The following is an 11,041-nucleotide window of genomic DNA, read 5'->3' on the forward strand; positions in this document are numbered from 1 at the left end:
TGCCCACCTAACTTTCTGCCGCCTCCTGCCACGTTTGCCTTCTCTTACGAGTCCACTCCGTTACCCTTAAGGACCTGCGGTTATCTTTGCTTTCGCATTACATGCCCTGCCCAAGCCCATCTCTTCCTTTTGATTTCGACTAGTTCGTCATTATCCCGCCTTTGTTCCCTCACCCTCTCTGCCCGCTTCCGGTCTCTTAAGTTTAGAAGGTTGTGGCCAAGTACTACACCAGGGTGGGCGAATCCTGTTCTGGTGAGGGATGCGTTGTCGGCTCCGGTCGCAGAGATCAGGCATTACCCTAGGCCTGGATATGCTAAAAATATGCACCTTAATAACCAAAACAATCTGCGCAGTCGACAGGATTCGAACCTGTGCGGGGAGACCCCAATGGATTTCTAGTCCATCGCCTTAACCACTCGGCCACGACTGCTCGACACGGCGACGGCGGCGAACGGGCGACTGTCGTCTCGTGCTGCTATTTATAGACGCTACCCGGTGAGGCAGCGCTTGCCCAAGGTCGACCGAAGCACGTCGGAGCGGCTCCTATCTACAACGCCGTCATCGGCGAGCAAGTCAAACTAGTTTTCTGCGTTTCGTTTCTAGTTCGGTGATGATGAGTTTCATATTCATATTGCCTTTCCTTTTACCACGAAAAAAAGGAGGGTCGCTGCTCAAATAATAAATCTAAGTGGAAAGGGTTTCTTTAAATGCCAGCTAGAAACGACCAAAAAGTGAATATGGCTACTATTGTTGCATTTTCTATTTTCGTGTTCCGACCGTACTGTAGTCGTCAATATGATCAACTTGATTTGATCTCACAGATTGTTAGCCACACTCGCCATTCTTTTCTATCGCTCCCTGCCGTCTATCCACCTACTAAGTTTTGGGTGCCCGGAACTACATTCGAGATTGATATAAGATGGAATGAAGCAGGGGTGCTACCCTTTGCTCCGTTTTACTGCTGGATGTTCTCAAGTACGTTCAACTGCTCGTCTTTCAGGTGGCAAATTGTTATACTCGTTTTCGCCGATTAATGCCAAACGATACCACCCAAAGACCAAGGCTTGTTCCGCCCATCCGCAATGTCCCAGAGACGCCCCGATTTCCTCTAAATTAGAAACAATGCTAATCGGCTTACTGGGTTTAGACGTATGAATTTTTGCCAGCTTTTCAACCGGCATTGCCCGTGCCTATCCCGGGCCATTCCAGACCTGATTCGAATCTGGAAACGGACAGTGCGGGCTCCAACACGCTATATATTTGGTAGAGTACGCTGACAACTCTCCTGGAGGATTCTAACCCCTGCAGAGTCACTCAACAGAAAAAAAGAAGCCTGAACTATAGTCAGTACCGCCAGCAGGCAGAGGGGACCACGTGTAGGTGTTAAGCCGGATTTTACAGAGAAGACATGGCACACAAGCGCCGATTTCCAACTGAATTTTAGTCAAAAATAGTGCGACTCATAAGCTTGTGCTCCGTATTGCACCCGCTCTTTCGTAGTCAACAAGCAACCTGACCGGACAGCGAGGTAAACTGCAAAAGCAATGGAGGTATCTAGGCTAAAATAAAAATGTAATAACTTCGTATTATGTTTCCTTCACAAAAGCGGAATTGCGGGTTCTCTGACGCACCGCGTTATTTGAAGGCTTTGCAATTTCTTTTGCTATTTATTTCATTTAGAAGTGAACCAGCATATCTGCCATCGTCCTTTTCATCCTAATTCAGGTGAACATCGTCGTTTGCATATCTGTTCTTTTTCTTGTTCGTCATGCCTACCCTTGTGTACTGCGCTGTTGAAAGTGATAACGGATGAATGTTAGCTTTTTATTCAACTATTATCGTGATGCCCCCTCTTTTGCAGCGATATTCTATCGTTTGTTTACTGTATTCGGATGCCTTTATTTTTATTTGAAAATGGTTGCGTTCTGCAAAATAGACTAAAAGTTTAATGAGGAGTCCCACTGCAGTATTTTGCTTCAACTCTGTCCTCGCAGATTGGTACTTTTAAAGTATAGCATAAAGCAAACATGAACACTTTCGACAAAACAGCGCTTTGATGGCAAAGCAGCTCCAGAGTTTTGGCTGTGAGATGTCAGTGCAGGTTAAAGATCCCCACGTGGTCGAAATTATTCCGGAGACCTATATTGCGGCACGTCTTTCTTGCATTCTTATTTTACTAACTCCTTCATCTTTTCCCTTACGGCACGGTTTGAGTGCCTAACGGGATAAGTGAGACAGTTACTGTGTCATTTCCTGTCCTCAAAAATCACTTTTCAATTTTTTGGGGTGTGCAGGTGGCAGATGAACTCCTGTGGCTAGTGAACTCGCCCCCTTGGTCACCCGCGTCCGTTCTTAGAGTTGGACAGCGCGCATGGTCTTCTTGTGTTTTTCTGTGCTTTTAGAACTCCCTGTCACGAAGCCGGTTTCTTGAACAGGGCCGTATGGTCCGCTTATTTCTTCGATTTCGGAGCTTTACGGGCCAGAGCCTGCCCTCGCTAACGTTTTCCACTCCAGGGAGCGCTTTCCGCTTCCCTCGCTGCTTTCACTGCTTCACACACCACAGTGCTCGACAGCTCTTCAGCTGCCTCAGCAAACAATCATGCCGGCCAAGAGGGGATGAAATATATCTTGCTGTGTTCAAAAATTGGCAGTAAGGTTTTTAATTTAGTCTTACTAAAGAACTCAGACCGTATCAGAACTTCTTTTACGGGCACAGTTCCCAACACTGGCTATTCGCAGAAAAATCGCTGAACTAACGTTTTTATGACCTTTATCACAACATGTTCAGTCTGGATTCCAGCTTGTACATGCGGCCACGCGGAAGACTGTCATTGCGTACGAACCATTCTTTTGCAGTTATGTCATACATGCCGAGAGTTGATGTCTATAAGTTTTCGTTTCTTCCTAAAACAATTTTAGAATGAAATAACGTTGACCGACAAGTATTCGACAAAACCTGTTCACTTGAAACCTTTGCAAAAGAGATTGAGCTGTGTTGTATTGATTGATTGATTGTACCATTACCACCCAGTAACAGCCCGCAAGGGTTAACACTATTTGGAAATAAATAACGTTGACTACGATTGCCAACTCAAAGAGCGGCTGATTGCAAGTGGGGAAAAGTAAACCACTCGATGATTACACGGTTTACGGTCGTTCCAGGAGGTAAACCACGGAACGATGGCCCAGGTCGCAATAAAGAGATGAGAGATTGTCGAGTGGTCTGATGTATATAAAAAAAACTGCTTTATTTGTACCACCGATGCTCGAGTCCTCCTCAGGGCTACAATGTTTTTATGTTCTGTAGGATACCATTAGGCCGTTCGAAAAGTTTGTTTTTATCAAATGTACTTGATGTTCCGTTTATTATCAGTTTCATGTTCGCCTTCAGCTAAGAACACGTTGGTATTATCGAAGCGAAAGCGTTAAGGTTTTCTTTCAGCGTAGAACTCGCCTTCGCAGATGGCGTTGGTGCGTCGAGAAAACCCGCACTGGTCGAAAAAGTAATTACGTCCGAACCACTTGACCTCGCGCCGGCAGTTCAAACGCGCAACAACGATCCCACAGTACACGAGTGATGAAATTTCTAGGCAATTCCAGGTTGGCCTACAATGCCTTCGCGTCATTACACCAAGATTTGTAGAGCCTCGGCAAAAAAAAAAAAAAAGCAGTGGCGCTGAAATGAGAAATGGGGCCAAGCCGGAAATCGTACAGCTGGCCCTTAGGTCCCGAATCAGACCCAGTACTTATCGAGCACTGAGAAACGTTCGTTCCATTCGGTTAAAGGGAGGCCCTGTGTTTCTTGCGCCATTAATAAATAACTTCAGAAATAAATAAATAAAATATGACAAAAAGAAAGAGAGAAGGGTCTTCGTGTTTGCGAAGGGATATGCTTCTTTAGAGCACCCTGGGCCGCAAAAGGGACCAATTGACGCTATTGTGTCGTACCTTTTGGGCGCTGCTAAGCTGCTTCGTGATTTTTTTTTCCACAAATGGGAGCAGCAGCAATGCCTCAAAAACAGGTTTGCTTTGCAATGTGCTTACGTGTTAGAAACTCCAGGTGGTCAAAATTATATTGGACCTCCCCAGTCCGGAGTCTCTCAGAGTTCATATGAGGCTTTGGAACGCTAATACCAACAACGCTAGGAAGCCTAGGAAGCATAGGAAGCCTAATAAACGTGAGTGAATCTTTCCAAAAGGCAACTGATATTTCCCCGTCTTATTGACTTTGCCAGGCTCTGCTTTAGAATTGCCGCTGCTCAGTGATGGCATTCCGGTGCCTCCTAGCTCTGCGTGAGTATCTACCGCAAAAAACTGAAGCCACCGTTGCTGAATAAACTTGCGCGAAAATTGCACATGTAGCTTTTCACAGCATATGATCTAAAGAACGGAAGCAGACAAGCAGTGGTCAGCTCTGCTTTTGCAGCAAGCGCTGCGGAACTTGTCTGGAGCAGGACTAAAAAACAGGGCTAGTTATCGGTTGTGCTACATAACGTATGAATGACGGGTTTGTCATGTCTACTATGAGAAACAAATGAAGCGTGAAGAATGGAACTGAAGTGTTCACCCACGACCATCAACAAACTAGCTCGTGAAGAGCAAATACAAGTAAGGTTTATTCATACTTGTGAACGAGCGTCTTTGCGCCTTCTAAGTGAAATTATACACTCGGTAAGTACTAAGGTTCCCCGCTCTGCGATTCCCATTTTGCTGTTCTTGATTCAGTTGCCTTGATGGTACCTAAATAAGTTGTGTAATCTGACGGCAGCGCTGTGGTTTAGGTTGCCCAATTACACTTTGTGCATGCATGGAACGCTGGGGCTTACTCTCTCGCAGACATTAGCTTTAGCGGCATTTTAATTTCACATTAACTTCCCTAGATGCGATCATTGGCAGCGTGCATTCTGTGCTACGACATGCAAGTGGATAGCTCTGGATAGTGTGTTAAGGCGTAGAAAACCTACAACGCACCGGCAAGGACTATGGTGAAAATTATTTTTCAGATCAAGGAGTGCGGTGCCGTACAGAAAGTTTAGTGTTTCAACTGGCGACGAAATTCATCGCTCAGTAACATTACCAGGCTCGTTCGACAACGAGCAGCGTTCTCTGATTATGTGGGTTGTACTGCCTTTTCCGCCTAATTTTCGTCAATGAAATCTTTCGTAAGGGGTCACAGGAAATACCATTACATATAAAAAAAACACGGGACATAAGAAGATCCGCAGTACCTTTGGCCTGGTGAAGTACTTGGGCATCAGTATGACGCAGCTTGGCTGTTACGAAAAACGGACAGAATTTTTCCTCTAATATCTAAATAGGAATTTCTGCTAAGCCTGTGAAAATCCTGTCTGTGCCTGTACGGGCAAGAGATTTATGTGCTGTTGTTGTTTACCTCAGTAAACATGCCTGTGCTTGCTTCATCTTTTTTGCTTTCACCTGGATTGGCCCCCCGAGCATACTAGAAGGCTAAAATCTCCACTTTTCATTAAGTCCCGTTTCATTGCTATTGGCCAGCGTCCCTTTGGATGACGGTTAACCTAGCATTAGAGATCCCTCCGGTGCGAGTACTGCTTGTGTTTCATACATTCATAGATAGGGGGAGTCCTCATATCGCTACTGCTGCAATGAATGTATGAAACACAAGCAGTACTCGCACCGGAGGGATCTCTTATCCTACGTTAACCGTCATCCAAACTGACACTGGCCAATAGCAACGAAGCGGGATTTAATGAACAGTGGAGATTTTAGCCTTGTAGTATCCGGTGCGAGTACAGCTTGTGTTTCATACATTCATAGATTGAGGGAGTCCTCACACCGCTACTGGTGGAAGGAAGCAGTGGTTAAGCAATGCGCCACTTCCCCAGCAGAGGTCTGTTTCAGACACAGCTCCCCGTGGCCTTGTGTGGCTAAGGTTCCTCTTCACAAGCTTCCGTGAAGCCCATTTTTGCACAGATAGTTCTTCGGGAGGCTCTCCATCTCTCGGCCACAGAGCTGATATGCAATGACACGATGGGTAGGTGGTAACTGCATTTGAATTTATTTCAACATATTTTATTGCCACCTGCCATAGAGAGCAGGTATATTTATTTATTTTCAAATACTGCAGGCAACAGCACTGCCCGAGCAGGAGAGGGTTACATGCGTTGCAGTAACGATTCCGCAAAGATTTTCACATCTGGCGATTCGGCAATCAATGCTGGTAAACAGTTCCACTGTGGCGTTGTAAGCACCAGCTTCGGTTGAACCTATCACCTCGCAGGTTTGCCTGCTTTTTTCGTGACACGGACGTATGATGCCGACTTTTCTCGAAAGTAGGACTTATAATGGTTTCGGAATGAGTCTTTTTATGTAAGGTATGCCAAGACTGTGGCCTTACCCTTGTGCAGAAGAGCTTGCGCTTGGGAGGGCGCAGCAATCACCGGCTGCTGGTGTCACCTCCGAGGCTTGTTTATTCGCCCTGCGTGCCCATCATGCTTTCCTGTGATGTAAAAGCGTCCATGAACATTGTGCTTCGGCTTGCTTTGCAGTATCTTGCAGCAGTGTGCCTCTTATTGAACATCGAAGCTTGCCGTGTTCAGACGGAGGGACAGCATCATCAGCTTTTTGTGAGCTTGGTTCCATAAACCTCTTTCCAGATACATAATTCATAATTTCTATCGCATGCGGCAATCAACAACGCATAAAATAATGACATTCTGCACCCGGTTTCTTATCTCGTTACGCATATAACAGATGGTGGCAGTCCTCAATGAGATGAGAGTAGGACGGCTTATTCAAAAATCGTGGCTCGTACAAGGTACCATCACTCATTTATTGGAAGTTCTATAAATCTAATATGCGCTCTGAAATTTCAAGGCTGGATTTCACAATTGTGAATTTTTTAAAAGAAAAATACACAGATACTGCTCACGCAGATTGTGTCCAGTGCATTATTGAGAGGATGCCAGTTATGCAAAAAGAAGGAGCGACGATTTTGGTACATTAAATTTTATCAAGAACAATCAGCGGACGCCGTTGCCTGCTGCATAATACATTCGCCAGAACCGCATTAGGGCTGCTCTTTCCTAATCGATCGAGGTACTCATTACATGTTTACTGATTGTAGTTTTGGCGGGAAAAAGCTGGAAAATATATGACATAGTACGTATACCTTGCCTAGGAGCACTAAATACTATTCGTCGTTTTAGCCCTAGAGTTCCATATCACGACAAGCTAACAATATTTTAAAGCCTTTTATTGATGAGAGTCCCGAAGGTCCCAAGTCAAATAGGTATGCTAAGAGGTTCAAATATTATCACCGGATTATCGCTTCGATCTTTCGCGCATTTCGCTGTGGATTAAAATGAAGAGGACGGTAAGTAAACCTACCAAATACCTATTCATGATATTTTCAAGTTGATTATCTAAAACGGCAAAATTGGACAAAGGACTTGTTAGGTTACGAGATGCAGTCTCCTAGTGTGGGTATTCAGAAGTAGAATTTGCAGGACGTGCAGATTTACAAGAAGAAATAGCTAAGGTAGGAAATATCGCGAGTTGAACACACGTCGTCACTAGAGATAAATTAGCAGTGCCTTTTTATCATATATTTATTGGCAAACGACCATGTTGTCCACTGAAGCCACAGAAAAGATCGAGCTCTTAAAAGGACGTAATGTTTACTCTTTGAAACATTTAGTTTTGAAACATGTAGATGATTAGGTTTTCCTCAGCGATCAACGGAAGAGAGTTTGCGGTACGAGCGAATCGCCTCCTGGCTATTAGCGGCAAAGTATCATTAAAGTTACAACTTAGAAGGCTACACCAGAACAATAAGATCATCTGGAATCAAGGATGTTCAAATTGTTGACTTTTTCATATGTGCGTATTGCACCCCTAATCTAAAGCTAGGCTCCGATTCATGAAGGCGTTGGCTTTTTTTTCGCAATGATGTATATGAGCCGAAAGGCATGGATAAAAAAAAAAGACCTACTGAACCCATGCCTCCTGAAACAACTGGGTCCGGTGTCTTCATATGAATGCATGGACGTTTTATGTCGCCCGCTAACTTTCTTTGCGCTTTCTCTGTAGCACGCGTGGTAAATAATCTAAGTAATCAGACCCCCAAAGCCCCCCCCCCCCTCAAAAAAAATTTAAAAATTTCTAGGATTGTTTAAAATACTTGAGGACCAAGAGAGCTAGAATTTACGGTCGTTCTCCGAAAAGAAATAACTGGTAAATATCGCTTCTTTTGCACATCACCACTGAAATCCTATCGGAAGCTCTTCGAGTGCAATGCTATTCCTTATGTATTTCACCATCAATAGGATAATGTTTTTTTAGTAACCGCGAAGAGGCGTTATTATGTGGTATGACTAACTGTCGTCTTTCCATTTGCATTTAATCCGTAAGGAAGTAACTTGTGCTCTTTGTGAGGACCTGGTAGCCACAAGGTATTTACTCCCGAATAAAGTATCCCTTGCTACAGTTAGCCATTTCTGGCTTTGATATACGGTAGACTCGAATATACAAGGCCCAAGAGTAGACAGAACGAATAAAAAACGAACACTGCTACTCATGCGCCTTGCATCTTCGAGTCATGCACCAACTCGCCACACAGTTCTTCTGAACTTTATTTACGGTAGCTTGCAAAGAGAGTTTGAACGAGTCACGATATTGATTTTCCCTCTATCTCTTGTGCGATGTTGTTGTTGCATCCAGATGTTAACGTGGAGTGGTAGAGGGCGGGTCTCGTGAGTGACCCGGGGGACGTACTTCGCGACTGGCGAGTTTGAGACAGGCGTGCAGGTCTTCTGGCGTTGGCACTTCGAAAGGCTTCCCTCAAAAAAAAATTATTTATTACAATAGTAACAAAACTTATTTACATATGCCGACAGATTTCGGCCTCTCCACTTTAACTAAAAAAAGGCGAATCTCCAACACTCTCGCGACTCCGGACCACCGTCGGCCACCACACGGCCAACCCGCGCGGCCGCCGCTCAAGCAACTCGCTTCTCCAACTCTGCGACCCCGGGACCACCACCGGCCGCACACGACCGATCTGTCCGGCTGCCACCAACCAACCTCCCGCGCTCTCCTTAGCGCGCACCCATCTCCTTGTCCTCCCGCCGAAACTACACCCTCAGCCAATAGGTGACTTTCCCGCCACATTTCGGACGCAACATATCACAACACAAAAGAAAAGCACACAATATAAAACACACGCCTTGCAACACAAAAGAAAAGCACAAAATATCGAACACACGGCTCGCTGCAAGCTGCCGTGGATAACTAGAAAAATGCCACAACGAGGGGAGAGAAACCCTTTAGGACACATGCGTCTGACCGGACCATTCCCCCTCGCTTAGGCCGAGGCTCCCGACACTCGCGCGCGACGCCGCCTTGAGAGCATCTCATTTTTGTCGGCGCGTTCCCCTGCTCCCCTTCGGCGGCCCTCCTCACGCCTTACCACGACGTACGCCAGCTGCGTCGTGACAGAAGGGCTGCGCCATGTCAGATATACCGCTGCGGAAGACAACTGCCGGCACCTGCTCACAGAACAGCGAAGGGGTCAGATACGAAGCTCTCACGCAGCCTCTCTGCAATGTACGCCGTCGCAGAACCGAGTGTCATGTGGTGATAAGAACCAGAGAGAGAGAAAAGGTGCTGCACGCCTTTTCAGCGAGCTCCAGCGGGGAACTCCATGGAGTGGTTGGGACCCTTTCTTTGGTTACGTGCGCATTCAAAGCACCTGCTCCTCGTACTCCTGGGAACAAGTGTAGAGAGCTCATGGTCCCGGTTCTATTGTGTTTGCGCAAGATGCGCCAAAAGGGCAGTGAGCAAGTTGGCGGCACCAAGGGAGCGCTTACTATAGAGGTCTACAGGGTTCAAGAACCCTTCCAATCTAAAGAGTAAACATTACCATAGACAGAATGGTTGCTTGGCGGGCTAGTTGGTTCATATCTAACATGTGTTGCAGCGCGAACCACAAGAAGGGACGACGACAGACAAGTGAAAAGAGCGCTCTTTTCACTTGTATGTCGTCGTCCCTTCTTGTGGTTCGCGCTGCAACACATGTTAATTACCATAGACATGTTTATGATCTCGCGGCAAGAATTCCAATTAAATTCAGTTTAAAATTGTTTCCATTGCTTCTGTTTTCATTTAGGCAGTCGCAGAAACAGAAATTACAATCTACGATCCTGTAAACACATCGGATATTTTCACATGACTACCTCGTGTCAGGTGAAATTGAAAAGGTATTTAACGATAAAGGAGAATACCAAGAACCAATTCCAAGGGTTACAATTTTCTTCTTTCTGCAAAACTACAAGAGACATGTTATTGACCAAAATGTTGCCATGATTGCTGCGCATAAATCCTAATGAGAACATTTGAATGTGGCACTTAACTTCATAACAATTAAATTGAAATTTTATTTTCCAGAAAGTGACCTGTCATCTGAGGTGAACGCTATTCAAAGAGCTTGACGAGCGCCCAGAAAACAACTGCATTGCATGGAAGCAGCGCACAAAACAAATAACAGAACTGGTGAATGATAACAGTAAATATCTAAAGTTTAAAAATGTATACATCAGTAAACCACAGGAGAAAGAAGCGCAAAAAAGGTTTATTAAAGAACAATTCAGCAAAGCGACATCAGTTTTTAAGCAACTGAATACCAATTGAACCAATAATAAAGGCAAGGACCCAGGTTATATATTCAAAACGAAGTACATAATGACCTTGAACTAAGGCTAGCAGCAATTTTGCCAAAAAAATAGAGATTAGGATTCAATGACTCAACTTTTCTAATTAGTTGTCGAATACTTTGTTATTATTCCTTGGGACTGCAGTGTTTTATTATTTCCCCAATTTTGCATAACAGTTAGGCTCCTTGCGTGATGTTTTCTTAGCCATGTCGCGTTCCGTTATTGTGGCACCCATATTTCGTCCCCTGAGCTCCCCCGAAAGATTCATGTTCAAAATCCATAGGAAAAATGTCTTCGGCGCTGCTTTGCGGATATTGTTTGAATGAGTTTACTTTTACTGTTGATTCAGC

At 45.0% G+C, this 11,041-nt stretch overlaps 1 non-coding gene across 1 annotated transcript; it reads right to left on the minus strand.

Annotated features, from left to right (window-relative positions):
• Positions 1-348: 348 nt before the first annotated feature.
• TRNAS-AGA (transfer RNA serine (anticodon AGA)) lies at positions 349-430 on the minus strand. The gene has a single exon. It is a non-coding gene; the product is annotated as a tRNA-Ser (tRNA).
• Positions 431-11,041: the final 10,611 nt, after the last annotated feature.

This window comes from Amblyomma americanum, chromosome 7, assembly GCF_052857255.1.
Source record: "Amblyomma americanum isolate KBUSLIRL-KWMA chromosome 7, ASM5285725v1, whole genome shotgun sequence".
NCBI classification, from domain to species: Eukaryota; Metazoa; Arthropoda; class Arachnida; order Ixodida; family Ixodidae; genus Amblyomma; species Amblyomma americanum.